We start from the raw sequence: 18,570 nt of genomic DNA on the forward strand, positions 1-18,570 counted from the left end.
TGGTTGATGATGATGACAATATGAATATGTAGATAAATGTAATATCACCGATTTTGATAAATACAGAAATTCATATCACAGAAAGGAGTAGAATCAGGCTAAGGAGGTCTTTATTAAGCAGTGGATTGGTTCAGGTCGATGATGATGATGATGACGATATGAATATGTAAATAAATATAATATCACCGATTTTGATAAATACAGAAATTCATATGACAGAAAAGAGTAGAATCAGGCTAGCGAGGTTTTTATTAAGCAGTGAATTGGTTCAGGTCGATGATGATGATGATGACGATATGAATATGTAGATAAATATAATATCACCGATTTTGAGAAATACAGCAATTCATATGACAGAAAGGAGTAGAATCAGGCTAGGGAGGTCTTTATTAAGCAGTGGATTGGTTCAGGTCGATGATGATGATAATGATAATGATGATATGAATATGTAGATAAATATAATATCACCGATTTTGATAAATACAGAAATTTATTTGACAGAAAGGAGTAGAATCAGGCTAGGGAGGTCTTTATTAAGCAGTAGATTAATCCTGGTTGATGATGATGATGATGATGATATGAATATGCTGATAAATATAATATCACCGATTTTTATAAATACAGGGATTCATATGACAGAACGCAGTAAAATCATGCTAGGGAGGTCTTTATTAACCAGTGTATTGGTTCAGGTCGGTGTGATGATGATGATGTCGATATCAATATGTAGATAAATATAATATAACCGATTTTGATAAATACAGAAATTCATATGATAAAAAGGAGTAGAATCAGTCTATGGAGGTCTTTATTAAGCAGAGGATTGATCCTGGTTGATGATGATGATGATTAAAATATGAATTTGTAGATAAATATAGTATCACTGATTTTGATAAATACAGCAATTCATATGACAGAAAGGAGTAGATTCGGGCTAGGGACGCCATTATCCAACAGTGGATTGGTTCAAGTCGATGATGATAAGATGGATAGAAATATGTATAATATCACAAATTCGTTGAACTAATAGTAGTAGAATCAGGTTGCGGAATCTTCATCCAGCAGTGGATTCATCCTGGTTGATGATGATGATGATTATGATGACGATATGAATATGTAGATAAATAACATTAGAAATTCAATACTGTCAAGAAGACAATCAACGTAGAGAGGCCTTCATCCAGCAGTGGATTTATTGAGGCTCGTGATAATAATGGCATTATAATATATAGATAGGTAGATAATAATATAATATCACTGATTTTGATAAATTTAACAATTCATGTGTAAGTAAGGAGTAGAATAAGGCTGAGAAGGCCTTCATCCAGCAATAGATAGGTCAAGATTGATGATGATAGGGACGATAAAAATATGTAGATATTATACAATATCACACATTTTGATGACTATAACAATTCGTATTAATTTATTTTATTGTTTGCAATGGCAACTTTGTTAGTTTAATATGACTATCTGATCTATGGAAATTAGTAGCCTAGGTAATTATTCAATAAAAAAAGATTGAGTGAACAGCCACAAAGTATTTTAAAAAAATCAAATTTGGAATATCACGTTATCTATGAAATGGCCGTCAGTGGCGTACCCCGCTGTCAAAAGATATTATACGTAGTAAATTGTACCAGGATTATGGTTTTTTCACCGGAAAAAAGTGCGCCAATGCCTACATTACGATATTTGAATAAAAATAATCGAATTCGTTTGTCAAATAAAGGATTAGAAGGTCTTAAGCGACGAAGACGTCATTCTGCTGTACGTTAAATGAAATATGGCGAATCGTATACGGTATGTAAGAAAATATCGGATATAAACGTCACGTACCTGTGAAATCATTGAAAATTTCTGAAATGTGGTCAATTCAAACGGTAGATGAATCGGTAGCGCACATTTCGAAGTGAAGATGTAAAAATAACAATAAAATGTCGCTTAAATGAGCCGTTAGTGAATTTTCCAAAATCTTTTAGGATGATAATATATAGGAGATGATTCCAACTAGCAACAGAAAAGTGTCAAATCTATTTTTTTTAGATTGCCCATGTCATATTATGATCATTTCTGATTGGTACCAAAGTGGAAAAAAAATATCCAAGTATTTCTATATGTGTTTGATAGTGATAGTGCAGCTATTTTGTGTCCATAAATTGCATTCCGCCCCCAAAAATGTAATTCATCATACATTTAAACTTATCTGCGAGCGTTCTGCTTCAGTGGTTTGGGTTCAATACAGTGAGAATGATGATAACAGTTCATAGTGACTGCAACACGCTTCTAATTCGAAAGTTTTATTTGCAAATAAATGACGAGTTGCAGAAAATTTTATTTATGTTTACATATAAAGTAAATCCCCACGTTGGAATACTATGTAGATATTGTAGAGTGAATGCCAGTTTCCTATGCCGTGTCCGGAAAAAATACTACAGATTAATTAATTATAAAATTTAGATTTTAGATGATGCTGGGGTTCTACGTCATAGCCCCCAACCAAAAATCTAAGAGAGCGAATTAAATTGACTCCCCTATTACATTTTATATTGTATATCGACGTTGTTTTCTATTGGGTAACGATGGATAAATGAATTGATATGGGAGCCTGGGAGGCAATGTTTACACAATAAAGGTAAATTTAAAAAAAACAATAATAAACATAGACAGCATCCATTAATGTCTACACTCTACAGGGACTTTTGTCGTAAAGCATCTCTAACAGGCGTCTGATAAATTCGTAGCGAAGAAACAGTTAGAAGTTAAATTAAAAAAGACTGACATCAATCAATCTAGTAGTAGATAATATATGTATTATGAACGTATAATAAGCCCACTATATTCTGGGCGCGACATGAAACTGTGAATTTCGATTGTTGTGCTAGTTTTGCAATATAGTAAACGGTGATGATTATTTCATATTGAAAAAAATGGTAATACGTTGATTAGTATGAACGAAATATGCAGTCGAAAACCTTCTTTTACTGCTAAGATTACCGCATTGCATTCGAAGTTAAGCGGCTTGACTGTAGATAGAATTGGCATACAACTGTAATTATTATCTATCTGGATAACAAATATCGCCCAAAAAAAATACGCATACTATTATATATTATATATTTTATTTACAAAAAACTATTGTGTTTTCAGTATGAAATGTACCATTTTATCAAAACGATGTCTTGGATGAGTACAGACAATGAACTCGTTTTAATAATGGCGATTTGATACAGAATACTATGTATTTAAGGGGGAGACGCATGCCAGCAGAGAACCTAGCGGAAATATACGAAGCTTGCAATTTTAGATTTTTTTTTTGATAATTTACAATTTTAACTGTATTAATTAATAAATATGTATCTGAAAACATTAAAAAGATTTTAATTTTTTTTTTAATTTAAAGTTAAACTTACAATTATAAAAAAAATGTAATAAAATGTGAATTCGTTGCAGGGTCAAATCTTATTATTGCATTATATTATATGGTCATATTTATTATTAAAATTTAGTTTATTAAGTTTTAGATTTTCTGTCGCTTAGATTTTTGACTGATTCATCGTTTTAATATTTTTTATATTTATTTTTAAAAACATCGATTTTTATAAAAATATAAATGTGTCTAACTTGAAATTCTTTTTACTTATATCAAATCGAGCTTCAATATTGTGACCATGCCTAAAATAAAATTTGATATGAATAAAAAGGATTTCAAGTTATACACATTTATATTTTTATAAAAATCGATGTTTTTTAAAATAAATATGAAAAATAATAAAACGATGAATTAGTCAAAAATCTAAACAACAGAAAATCTAAAACTTAATAAACTAAATTTTAATAATAAATATGACCATATAATATAATGCAATAAAAAGATTTGACCCTGCAACCAATTCACATTTTATTACAATTTTTTGCAATTGTAAGTTTATCTTTAAATTGAAAAAAAAATTAAAAATCTTTTTAATCTTTTCAGATACATATTTATTAATTAATACAGTTGAAATTGTAAATTATCAAAAAAAAACTCAAATTGCAAGCTTCGTATTTTTCCGCTAGGTTCTCTGGTGACGTGCCTCTCCCCCTTAAATACTGATTACTTCCTTTGAGACGTATTCCAAAATGATTTCTAGGAAATTTGTAAGGTAAACATTTTACAATATTTTCAGTGTAATTAGAACGTCAAATTGTCTGAAGGGAAATAAAGGAATATTATTTATGATTTTCTAATACTAATAAACATTAATAATTATTACTCTCGAAAGTTTTTTCGTAAATACGAAATTTACGATTCTGTACTTCAGAAGTAAAAAGGTCGGGAGTCCATTTTTTTTACGAAAATTAGATATGAATATCAATGAATAATTCTTAACTTTTGTTGTCAACATAATATTAGTAGGTCGCGTACAGTGAACAATGAAGAAGCTATATAAAGTAAGGTATCCGCAATTCTTTTAGAATTTAATGTTAATACATAAAAACCTTATGAAACATGGAATTGTAACGAAACAATATTATCCAAGAAAAATAAAAAAAAAACGTACATTTATTTTAGTTATTGAGTATCTCCCAAAACAATCGCATTAATTTACATTATTCCCAATATGTGACACCCGACCTTTTACATCTGACGTATGAACTATATAATGGGAATTCTTGGGGTCAACGTAGATGGTGGTAAATGTAGAAATGAAATATTTGTAAGTATAAGTAGATTATTATTTCAAATGGATAAAAGAAGCTGGTAATAATCACAGAGGAGCTCGAAGGCGAATACTGGTAAAGGCCAAGATAAAATGAAAACTAGCCCAAGCAAAAATGAAAAAATAGTATATCTATTTTAATGTGAAAGAATATTGATATAAAAATAAATGATCAAATTTACGTACGGAGAATAGAGTAAGACAGAGAATTATTCCAATATTACCAGCAATATAATATGGGAGAGAGCAAATATTATTGTTGGAAATCTGTCGGACGCAACTCAAGCAGCCTCCACCCAAAGGAATTAAGGCATAATGTAATGGAAATGTAAGGACATTTCTCTTGTGACGCGGTTTGATGTTAGGTGTCGGGTTACTTGATCAAAAAGGTTCTATATTTATAGCCCGAGTGCATTCGAAAACAATACACGCGTTGGCAAAAAAGGCCACATTTTGTGGAATAGATATTGTTATTGGTATTGAAAAAAATAAGAGACGAAATTGGATATTTTTGTTACTACGTCATTAATGTAATAAACGGGCCGGACTTTAACCCAATTAAACGTTACGTAATGGGAAAATTAAGTAAGGGTTGTTGGCAACATATTGAGTAACACATAAATTTTATAATGTTACTATTAGACACGTTTTTTAGTATTATAAAAATCCTACATTACTTCCATTACGTGTAAGTAATAAAATAAATATTTCACTTTTATTTTATTCTTGCTTGCTATCGGGACAATCAAAGATATATTCTCTATGTCGTCAGCTCATTGGAATAGATCGGTGTAGCAATAACAAAAACATCTTACTTAATTCATTCTGAATGTGTCAAATAAATACTATTGGTATGAACTAGAAAAACCAAAAAACATTTAGGCGTTTCGCCTGTTAACCTGTCCTCAAAAAGCGGAAAGCTGAAAGAGAATTAAATACCGGCCACTATACACACAGATCATAATAATATCATTAATATGGATCGCAGGCGCTAATAGAATTGAAACACCGCTGACTAAATAAAATATAGATTGGAAGCACAGTACCTATACTAGATTTCTAGGACTGAAAAAATCATGTAGGTAAGGATATAATGTGACGGAACGGCTTCGTCACATTAAATGCGAATGCAGTCATAGAAAATATACGAGGGTGGGTCAATAATTCCTTAGAAAAAAGGATTAAAACAGTTTTGATTTTTGTATTTTTTTTTTATTTCTCAACATAATCTCCTTGGAGCTCAATACACTTGGTTAGACGTTTCTCAATTTTTTTTAAACCGTCAGAAAAATAAGTTTTCGGAAGGTCCTCAAAATAAGCATTTGTCCGATCGATGACTTCTTCATTTGAAAAAAAACGTTGTCCACTTAGCCATTTTTTTTAAGTTTGGGAAAAGGAAAAAGTCACTGGGGGCTAAATCTGGCGAATACGGTGGGTGGTCGACCAATTCGAACTTCAATTCTTCAATTTTAGCCATTGATCGTAAACATGTGTGAACACGGGCATTGTCCTGATGAAAGAGGATTTTTTTCCTGTTTAAATGAGGCCGTTTTTTTTCAATTTTGTTTTTTAGCTGGTCCAATAAAGGTGCATAATAATCCCCTGTTATTGTTTTTCCTTTTTCCAAATAGTCAACGAAAATAATTTCACGTGCATCCCAAAATACCGTAGCCATAACCTTACCAGCTGATTTCACGGTTTTCGCCTTCTTTGGACATGGTTTGCCTTCGCGATCCACTGCTTTGACTGTTCTTTCGTCTCGGGAGTATAGTGGTGTATCCATGTTTCATCTACAGTCACAAAGCGACGAAAAAATTTATCCGGATTGCGTTGCATGAGCGACAACAGGGCTTTAGAGGCCACCACCCTATTGCGTTTATTGTCGACTGTGAGCAAACGCGGCACCCATCTTGCAGAAATATTTTTCATGCCCAATTTGTCATGTAAAATAGAAATGACGCTACCTTTTGAGATCCCTGTAACCTCAATTATCTCACTCAACTTTAATCTTCGGTCACTTAACACCATATCGTGGATTTTATTGATCATTTCTGGTGTAGTCACCTCTACAGGACGTCCTGAGCGTGGTTCATCCTTTGTTGATGTACGACCACGTTTAAATTCATTTAACCAGTTATAAATAGTTGCAAGTGAAGGAGCAGATATGCCGTGAACTAAATCCAACTCATTTTTTATTTCCTTTGCTGTTAACCCTTTTATATTAAAATGTTTAATAACAGCTCTAAACTCAATTTTCTCCATTTTCCATTTTTCCATTTTCCACAAGCAATTTTTTTTTTAAATGTACGAGAAACACACAACAACCCGACCAATCTGATTGAAACTTCGCAGCATACTGAATCGGTAGTGCCGCTGCATGAAAACAAACCGCTTACAGTACTAGTCGCGCCACCTGTCGGCTTTTCTAAGGACTTATTGACCCACCCTCGTATTAAGTAATATTATTTTCTTGTGGCACGTTGTATGTAGAGTTGGGTGTCGGGATTTTCCCGGCGGGAATTCTCGAGAAATTTTCGAGATTTTCCATTGCGAATCTGGAGAATTGAAATTTTTAACATTTCGGAAAATCCCGGGATCGAGAATTTTTCTCGGGATTCGGAATTTCTTTATTATCAAATATTAATTGAAGAAACAATTTTCTATATGAAAAAAGTGGACAGAAAACACAAAACTTTCAAGGACTGATAGGGGCATTTAACACAATTAATGCAACGTCGACTCAAAATGAGCGCAATTTTTGCAACATGCTCAAAAGCGTACACGATTGTCAGACGCAGCGATTGGCTTCAAATTGGCAGGATTCAAAATTTCATCATTTCGGGAAATCCCGAATCCCGAGATTGAGATTTTCTTGGGAAATACCCAACTCTAGTTGTATGTATGTAGATACTGTTACCTACATAATTATGTATATATTCCTGAATAAATAAATATGTTCATTGTCATCGTGTAAATTAAGGTATTATTATATGCAGTCAATTGATTGATTCTTGATCGGTAGCTCTCTCGCCGTTGTAGTGTAAACTTACAATACGGGTGTTCGACGTTTAGTCGCGCAGGCATACATAGAGCAGACATCTAATGAATCTACAAGGAAGGATACAATAATAAATACAGTTAGTATAATTGGACAGTTTGTCGATGTTCTATAAAATGTTTCTTTACAGGCAACACAGCAACATTAATTAAGTACATATTTTCAATTTTGTATTACTGTAAATAATCAATGTCGGGTGCAAAGTGCAGAACCCAAAAATAAAGCAGCGTACAAATTACGCGTCAGTGAATTAAGTGAGTTTCGATGTAGCCGCATAATATACACCATTATTATTAACAGCATCGTAAATTTAATAAGTTCGAAGCGAAAAGCGAAGACTTTCCTCGGCTCCTCTTTTAAACAATGTTAATAAGAAGGAAACTCAAATTAGACACGCCATGAGCACCAACAAAGAAGGGGGCGGGTAACAGAGTGGGGTGCAAAACATACAAAATTTAAATTCCCCTATTGATAACGCAGAACGGCGAGAGATAATAAATCTATCGAGTTACCTGGTTTGCTTATCGGCAAGCATTCTATGCGAGGGGCAGGAAGGCTTGCGGAGCGGGTTGGGGAGGGAGAGATGCGAAAAGTTTACAACACTACACAATGTACAAGAAATTTTCTATAATGCATGAACACCGCTAAAAACAATTTGTGCGATATTCGGATACCGTTGGGTGAGATGGGTGTCCTGTTGTTTTATGGGATGCTCAAATATTTAAAAGCTTTTAGATTAAGTTTTATTAAGCATGATAAAATAAGTTTCAACTCTATTTTGTAATATTTACATCACGGGTTAGTTTACAATTATGTATAAGGTTTCTGTTGTTTAAACAGAGCTTGCGAATTAAAACATATAGGTATTATTTAATAATGAATCAGCTAGAATTACATAAATCAATAAGTAGGAAATGTCTCATACTAGTCATGATCGACAAAGGAAAATATACAACTCCCTACGCTCGGTGTGTCTCAAAAAAGCGACTGAAACGAAGGATTGTGTATAATAACTTCTCTACTTTCTTGAAAATGGAAAACATCCAACCACCTAATAAGGGCGGCTTTCGTGGTGCAGTGGATAAGGCGCTGGCCTTCCATCCGAGAGCTCTGAGTTCGAACCCGGTGAGGACACAATATAATATGTGATTTTCTCAAAGCCTGGGTATTTGTGATTGTTCAAAATTACTAACAACCACCTTGTACGAAAAAGCAAGGACGTGGTTATTAATAATAATAATAAAACCACCTAATAAGATTTTCCCCAATATACCGGAGGAAAAACGAGGGAGACCTAAATTGAGATGGTTTGGATTGTGTAGATAGAAACAAAGTGGAAAAAGCAGATTGAGTCAGATATTGAAGAGGAGAGACACTTTCTGGAGGCGGTCGTGTCCACATTGGCAATAAGTTGCTGGACACCTCATTAAATTTCGATTAAAATAATTTTTGGTCAAACCAATTTTGATAATTATCGCGAAAATTAATGAGGTTGCCAGCAATTTGTTACCAGTGTGGGCACGGCATTAGATACATTCATTAGTAGTACCGATGATAATAATAATAACAATCTGCCAATTTACAATAATATGTAATGTGATGGTCATTGCTGATATTTTAATTAATGAAAGTTTTGTATTTCCTTTGGAATCGATATTAGAAAACCGGATTGTGCATTTAGGCGTCTTCAGGCTGTGTGTATAGTACCTACTGTAAATATACAGCTGACAAATAGGAGTCTGAATATGCTGAAAAGTGAAACCCATGTCGCTAATACCCTTAGTCGACAGAATAAATTTTCTTGTTGGAATGACCCATTAATTTGAGCATTATAAATAGAATTTTCAACATACATTTATTTAATTATTTTGAAAAGATCTATTTAAATGTTTAAAATAGCATTTTCAATATGCATTTAATTACCACCCATAAAGAATAAAATTAATAGAGAGCAACGGACGGCTGCAATATATTATTCCCAAGTGTCCTTATACATACATAAGTAGGTAATACGAGCGAAAATATTAACGGAATCTACCATGGCCTATGCGGTCCCACAAATTTACGGTTTTAATAATAATTATTAAAATCATTATGAGTCACTCTTTAATAATAGGGGTTTAAAAGTAGGGTAGCAGTGGCGTCATATCGCTCGCGTTTCACTCGCCCATAACGGAAACAGAGCGCTAATGAGCTATATTTTGATTAATATTGGCATTTCCTCGCTTTTCATATTTACAACTCCATAAGAATAAATTTTCAAAGAACGTTCGAGCAAATGAAAAAAGTTTCGAAAGTTTCCTCGACGCGCTTCCGAGCGATATAGCTTCTATATCAAAGAGTTCAGTTATATTTTTAAAGCGCAAAAGTGTTCGAGCTTTTCTCAACAATTCGAAAGATGTCGGGAGTATTCCTCACTTTCTCGTATTGCCGGCAGAATCCAGTCCTCCGTTAACAGTGTTACTTGGTTTCTTTGCAGAAAGATATCAAACTAAATTAATAGCGACATTGAGAAATTGAATTGCTGTAAGAAACAAAATGTGAAAATATTTTTTACGCGCGATTAGTTTCATTCTGTACAATCCTAGTTAGTTATATTATATCGGTACCTAGGTATACAACACAATAATTATGTGCGAATTTTTGAATAGACAAAAAAGGTTGGGCCATCTTTTTTGTATTACAAAAATTAAGTGTGATTGAATTGGTAGCCATAGAAAAAAAGGTACCTAGTCAAACTGAAAAGTTCTGATTTTTTTATTTAACGAATAATTCACAGTATTATATTAGAATGCAACATTCATTAAACATTCATAATTTGAAAACACTTAAACACAATAAATCTTGAAAAAAAATAAGATTTTTTTATTCGTTGAAGAAACAAATAATTTACTAAAAAATATTAGCAATTAGTGTAAGTACGCTAAAACTAAAATTTGGAGAGAATCTAACGTTGGCTATATATTGAAGTAAATACCTTTTATTGGTATCTAGATTCAAATCACAAAAGTCAATTTAACGCAATTTGTAAGACATTTCAGAGGTATACATAGTAGCTAATTTTGTCGTAATCAAGTAGGACGCTGGTGGTTCAATGCTTAAAGCACATTGACGCGAATCTAATGGATACAGGTTCATTTTATACCTACCCGGCATCGTATTTTTTTTTTCAAAAATTTTTTTTTTTAAGGTATAATATATCTAAGTGTTTGCAAATTATGTATGTTCAAAAAACTATTGTTTATAATCGCCATCTCTAGCAGATTTTAACGTATCGGCATCGTGTGAGTATGACATAGGTATGGACGTTTTGGTTTGTTCATTTAATTTAAATATTTTAAATAATGATCGTTCGGTGTATTTGGGTGCTTAAACATATTATATAAACAACACGGTCAGTTCTTTCAGCGGCAATTATGACTAGATTGCATTAGGAATAATAAGTTTCGGTACAAGTCGGCTGTGCTTCATATTCGAAATGGTTAATGTATCTAGTTATCGATAAAATCAAGTTTTATTTTGTTTTTTTTTCATCTCATTTATTTTATACGTACTTAAATATATGTTTTCAAATTTCACGGGCGACATATTTGTCGTTACTTCAATTTACAAAGCGATGTAACGAAATGATAATGATAAATTAATATAATATCTAAATGTTAAAAAAAAGCGAAAAGCTAAACATGATTTATACTCGACGTCAAAACTGTAGTCGATCGTCGATGACCTTCGACTTGTAGGTTATTATTTTCTTTTTCAGGTAATAAATATTATACAATTACCTACATTAGGCCATATACATGAAGTTGCCACCTGTGTACAATTTCGATTTTGAAGAGTATATTAAAAAATGTCGTCTGATCTATTTTTCCGAAATTTTATCGGTGAGTATAAAAATACAAAGATAATTTTACTCTGAGCTTAGAGAAATACAGAGCTATATCATTTGTGTGATATGTAAAATCGCTATAATCAAGTATTACATTGCCAAATAATAAATGCACATAATTCATTCGCTCACACACATTCCTAATATTATGTAAACCTATTTTATATAAATTGAAATAGACTTGATGTGATATTGAAATTTCATATTAACCCAATATAATATTACAATAGACATTTGAATATGCATATAGAATAAATAATTATATACCAGACACACTAATGATTTGACATTAAGTAGATGTGTATAACATAATAATTATATTATTATTTTCTATACTACTAATACTAACATTAATTTCTCACAAAACAAAAATCTGTAACAAAACCTCTTCGTAGGGGACCAAAGACTGTAGAGTGTAGAGCTATTTTATTTAATTACTAGCTGACCCAGCAAACGTTGTTCTGCCATATAAATTATTTCTAGTGAATATTTTGGTTGTTAAATAAAAAATAACGAATGTATCGTAAGTGTGTGGGGATGGGATCTATGACAGAAAGAGAAATAGAGCGCTGTAGACGATGACCGCCGATAAAAACAAAAAAACATCAACCATTCATTTTCTCAATTCAAAATGAGTAATGATGTTCATAATGAATGAATTACCTGTGGCAGGATCTCGTTCTTTACTATTTATGCAATATCCGTTTTGTCCCTTCCAGAAAATTAGCGGATATTGGAGAGCGTTGTATGAACGGTGTGTGTCAGCGATGAACTCCAGATTATTGTTTCTTCTTCGAATCACGATTTCTCGCGTCGATGTGCGGTCGCCAACCATGATTCCAGCAATGTCGTCAACAACAGTCGCATTGAATCAACGTACGTGCTCTCCAGCTGGTGTTTTATCAGGATTGATGACAATAGCGTGATTGTCACTTTGCAATTCGTGCATGTGTGCTTTGAAGAATTTCAATAATTCATTGTGCTCATTCAACAGGGCGTCCAGTTTGCCGACGATGCGCCTGGCATTAGGCGAATTGAGGCTATTGTAGCCGCAACGTGCATCCACATGATTGATGTCCTCACCGCCGCGCCCATGAAGTAGATTTGTAAAAATGTATGTGGTTCGTTTGGCATTGGCAGCAATGAGCCTACTTTGTGGTATACTTGACCTTTGATTTTGAACGTAGAATGGAATTGTTGACCATTTGCCGCAGTATTGTGAACTATTTCTGTTGCTCCGGACGAAGTCATTTGGAAGCATGAATTGAATGTGTGAATGGACTTCAGGAACAGGTTTGAATCTGGAACCGTGCCGATGAGCAAGCCGTTCAATGGTTCTGGTGGTATCTCAATTTCTGGTAGTTGCACTTTTCCTAATGCGCAACACATCCCGGCTGACTCATGTTTAAATTTGAGCGCATGACAATGGCGACATTCTTTGTCCATAGCACCAATCAGCACTTTCGGATGAGCGGAATATTCAATATCTGGCTCGTACTCGAATGCGAGACGAAGGAACGAAGCGAATGTAAATGTTCGATGTACTTGTTGGCGTTGTCGGTCATTTGCTCTGCGTGTGTTAACTACGAACCGGCGCGCTTGGCTCCGTTCCAATTGTCGTTGTTGATTTTGTTCAGTTCGTGCCTCTTGTGATTGAGATGTACGCAATTGCGACATGCTCACACGCACGTTTTTGTTATTTTGTTGGATTTGTTCGTCTGTTCTTTCTGCTCTACTATTTCGCATGTTTGTTGCTTTATTCGTTCGACGGCCCAAATGGCCCCCCTTGCGTCTTGCTGGCATTGTGCACTGTAATACACGCACATAAAAATAGATAAATTAAAATAAATCGTACAAAATTTTGCACGCACTGCGTTGTGATATGCCGAATGAAATGTCAAAATGACGCGACGCTTCTCTTGAATTCTTCTCGGACGTAGTGCCATCTGTCATTCAACAACATAAATAATTTCGTTCTGTTTGAAATACGAACGACGGTTAAATTGAAAATTAAAAATTGTTCATACAAAAATAATAAAATCGCGATTAAAAAATGGGAGGGTGGGGGTGGGAGGGTGAAAATTTGGGGTTATATGTATAGGTTTTATGCCAAATAATAAAAAAAATACAAAAAAAAAATTGTCAAAAAAATAAAAGAAAAATTTTCTGGATAGAGATACCCTAATCACATAGCGGTATGAAATATACTTGTTGACCTATTCTCATACCTAACAAATATACATAAAAAAATTCATAAAAATCGGTCTAGCCATTTCGGAGGAGTTCGACCACAAACATCGTGACACGAGATTTTTATATATATAGAGATAGAAGTATTACGTACTTTAAATCAAAATAATTCAAATAATTCAAAATAACCTGAGACACATACACAACTATTACGAAAATCCTTGAAAACATATTAGAAGCAGGGTTTCAAGTCATATTTATCGTATCCCAGGCGAGTACTTTCAAATGTATTTAGAATGTTACATCAGGCATGAATAAAAGGATTACGTTTACGATTATTGATTGTGTTATTAGTGATAGGGATTTTTTACAAACACTTATTCTCTTATAAACGACTGTTCATAATTCGTTTGTTATAATTGTTAGTGTGATCCTTGACTTAATAGGTACCTAGATGATAAAGTTTGTACCTGCTTTATTGTATTAATTTATTATATAAGTTAGAATTAATTATATATTATGTATTTACCTGTTGTTGAATGCACATAGTGCCTGAAGATGCTGAAAGGCGAAACTAATGCAAACGAAAGCAAATGGAATAGAACATAACTTAAATCCATTAGAATTTAATTTGTGTAATGCTGTTTGCGCCCGTAGTGGCAGAACGTTGTGGGTTAATAATCCGAATTCCGCGCCTGACTCAAATTCACATGTTGCTTTTTCAATGTGTATTTCATAAGGACCGATATACAGCTGTCAATCATAATATGTCTTCAAAACTAGTTGGTTCTAAACTCGATGTTTTCTTTTGTTCCAGAAATGACAAAAACGTAAATCCCTATATCCTGGACACTGCAAGAAAACTGTTCGTAGACAGAATTAAAATGTCTATTTTTAGTTAATAGTTTTAGCTAATGTTATTTTTAATACTCCGTTGTCTTGGGATGAATTAGAATGGTTTATAATAAATAAATGCATATAAAAGAAATGGTCTTGTTAAAGAGCATTGTATTTATTTAGTTAAATCTCGATTTATAGTGTAATAGTATGGTTTCGCATTCATTAAAGGTTATTTTCTACGTAAATATATCACGTTATACGAAATCAATCAAATCAACAGCCATCAAACACACGATTAAACAAACATAACCAAAAAAATAATACGATGTTAACTTTTCGATGACCATTGACATTTGACGTTTATATTCATAGACAATAAAATGAAATTCATAGATTTTCGTACCATAAACGTCGATCGTGCCAGATTCGCCCTTTTCAGTTGGTAATTATGGTGACGTTGCCAACTCGTTATTCGCGAGTTTAGTCCTATTCTAGTCATGGAAGGTATTGTCCCATACGAAACATGCAAAACATATAATAATATGGCAAGCTATCGGATAATATACCATGCGAGAGTCGAAAGCCTGGCATTTGGTAGCTAGGTACTTACTACAATACATATAAATATTATATTATAGTGGTATTTTAGTTTAAAAAAACCAACTATTTAATTAACACCTAGAGCGCGATGCATATCCATCTGTTTTACCTGCTACATGGGTTATTATTATATATGGATACAGTAGGCGACGCAATCTAATTTGCCAATATTGGCCTCTTAAATATAGAAGCGTATCTTATCGCCCAGTATCGTGCTCTTAGTAGGTAAAACCCCAAGGCCGTCTATAATAGTCAGGCCGCGGCACTAAATGGCGAGTACCGATGATAGTGCTAGTCTTAATATGGTACCTGTTCGCAGTAAATGAATATTGCCGATTACGCATTTCGTTCTTATTAAGTAACGTATTACCAAATTACTGTATTTTTCAATATGATACAATCATCAACTACGGTCGAAATTCACAGTTTCGTCCTGCGGCCTGAATATGGTGAGCATTGATAGAACCCGTAGTATAATAATACCATAATCATTTTGATAAAGAATTATATCTGAATTATTTGGAATTAAAGTCACAACTTTCATCGATGGAAGACAATTGTTTCAGTAGTACAACTTTATTCCGTTCGCCAACATACGCAAAATAATAATATATACACTTTTCTTTGAAACTCATTGTAAAAGGCAACATACTTCCCCGCTTACCAATTTATTTCTTGTGAATACGTTTATTTCAGAATAACAATATAACTTGATAAGAAAAAAAAAATGAAAATAAGTTCGGTCCTTCTTATTATAAATTCGAAACACAACTACGAAGAAAAACCTGTCGTTTCCAATAATACGAATATAGGGTTGATGAGCATCTGAAATTTTGTAGTAGGTATATTCTAAAGAAATAAATTTGCATAATTCTAATAATTCAACATACTATATTATTCATATTTTAATGGTTTAAATTTATCATGTTTGGAACGAATCAATATTTTGAGAAAATTATTAATTTAACCAAATGTGTAGGGAAGGTCAATATCCTAAGAAAGCTAATTTAGCAAAAATAATTCAATAATTATATTAATCAATTATTTATAATTTACAAAACGATTTATCATGATATGCATAAAAATTGTTTATACGAAAATCAATCTTGCCTAATTATTAAAAACTGCTTAATTGTTCAAATTAAAATCAATTATTTATAAACGAGCCATGCATTACACAACAAAGCATGATTATCAAAATATTCAAATAGTGATAGCAGCATTTTCTATTGTATCGAATCACTTAAAAAACACTAAGTACATGAAAACAATATGTCAGTCAGTTATCAAAGATTTAACCGTAAGGTTATCGTTGCGCTTTGCCCGATCAATCTCGTAAATTCACCAGAACGCATACTCGTGATTCCACTCAGCTAAATTATAAATCTGTAAACGTACCTGTAATAATTAAATTATTATTTATTTGGAAGGAGATAATAAAACCAGGGTTCATTTCATTCATGCACCAAATTCTGAGTTATTCATTTTGGAGTCAACCTACCCTGCCTGTTCCTTATTCCATCTCACTTCTAAAAAGGAGTAGTTATAAAAATATTCATAAAAAAACAACTTTAACCGTTAAGAATTCTCAGGAATTACAAGTATTAGATAGTGCCTCATTTGCGATCATCCGATGATGTCGCAATGACGCTCAAATACTTTTTGATTAAATTTTTGAGTCATAAGTTTTATAGAAACATTGGGTTCTGCATGCGATGGACCGGCAGAATAAGAATTCCTTGCCTTGATCATATTCTAAAGACTTGCGAACGTTGATATATCAACTTACTGGAGAAGGAGGGTGGAAGACTGTGCACATGAGACAGTCAAAGCCCACCCCGACCTGCAAAGCTACAAAGAATTGAAATGTGGCGAATTATCGACGTATAATGTTCGACATATTGTATTATAATTAAATGCGGTTGTGGGTGTTGGCACACAATATTATATAATCTTTTTGATCGTAGAATATAATATACGTATATATTAAAACGATATATAAATTTTATTGTATTTAACTTGGAAAAATATATGTACCCACATATATGTAAATAACTCCATCATTAAGAAGATCCTGCCATCGTCCGATATGGTGCACATAAGAAAATAATTATTCTCAGCCGTTTGCTTACAGTTTTCATTTCGGTAGGTAGTTAAAAAGGCTCACTTATTATTTCATTTTATTATTTTCATTATAATTTTATATGCTATTCTTGGATCGATAACTACTTTAGCATTCATACTATTGATAAAACGACCTGTCTAAAACACCTATCGAGTAAGAAATAAATGATTAGAATTTAAATCAGTATATTTACAATTAATAATAGCAGTTTGGTGGGTTAATGGATAAAAGTAAAGATCCAGAAAGTGAAAGACGTTCAAATCTCACTCAGATTTTTTTTTTTAATATCTGTCTAATTTTCTATATAGGTTATTAAGAAATATATATTTTCAATAAAAATAGCCATGCATTCTTAAATACTCTCCTAGTTTTGAATTTTAGTAAATGACACCAGTTATAAATCGCGCTGGTAATATTAATTACTTTAATTTAAATTACAAAGTTGGTAGCCAATTTTTAATGGAATTCACTTCAGATAACGTAGTTATTATACCGGAATCCCATTACATGGAAAATCAAAGATCTACGTTCGAATCCTACTCAGTCAAATTTCTGTGTCTGTATGCTGTAAATGGATATTTTTCAAAATTATGCAAATATGGTTATTAAACTTGACAATAGTGTGAAGGCCGAAATATCAAAAAGATAATCAACACAAATATAATGGAATTAAGACATAAGCGAAAATTAAAGAGAGACAAATGATATTTTTTATTTTTCAAAACACCAAAGAGTTTTGACTAACGGGACTATATTGATGTCTAAGAAAAACACTCTTATGCCGGGTCCACATTGGCAACATGTCGCCGGCAACCTCGTTAAATTTTACGATAATTATCATAATTGCTTAAGAAATTTTACGATAATTATCATACTTATGGTAAAATTTAGCGAGGTTGCCGGCGACATGTTGCCAATGTGGACCCGGCATTAGAGAGGCGTGTCATCGAGCAATTTTACTCGACCGTTGTCAATATAAAACAATCGCTTATCGGAAAAGTTACGAAATACGCAAACAGTGTAATAGAGGCTATATCAGCAGGCAATTAAAGAAGTTACAATCTCAGAACAAAAGGGCGTCGGGCGACGTCGGTCTGGGGCGTCGCGTGCGAAAGTCTACTAAATAGAGAATGCCGCGAGACGGCTCGGCGGCGGCCAATTTGTG

At 33.0% G+C, this 18,570-nt stretch overlaps 1 protein-coding gene and 1 long non-coding RNA gene across 2 annotated transcripts in view; one reads left to right on the forward strand and one right to left on the reverse strand.

Annotated features, from left to right (window-relative positions):
- The window catches only part of ttv (exostosin glycosyltransferase 1 ttv), a 606,008-nt gene that overhangs the window by 173,512 nt on the left and 413,926 nt on the right, over positions 1–18,570 (reverse strand). The window lies entirely within an intron of this gene.
- Positions 5,922–18,570, forward strand: part of LOC147072271 (uncharacterized) — a 224,392-nt gene continuing 211,743 nt past the window's right edge. Inside the window, exon 1 of the long non-coding RNA XR_015070721.1 lies at positions 5,922–7,152. This is a non-coding gene — a long non-coding RNA (uncharacterized LOC147072271). The remainder of the gene's footprint in view (positions 7,153–18,570) is intronic.

Source organism: Rhyacophila brunnea, unplaced genomic scaffold, assembly GCF_057557595.1.
Source record: "Rhyacophila brunnea isolate RB1 unplaced genomic scaffold, BYU_Rbru_1.0 scaffold_2, whole genome shotgun sequence".
NCBI lineage: Eukaryota > Metazoa > Arthropoda > Insecta > Trichoptera > Rhyacophilidae > Rhyacophila > Rhyacophila brunnea.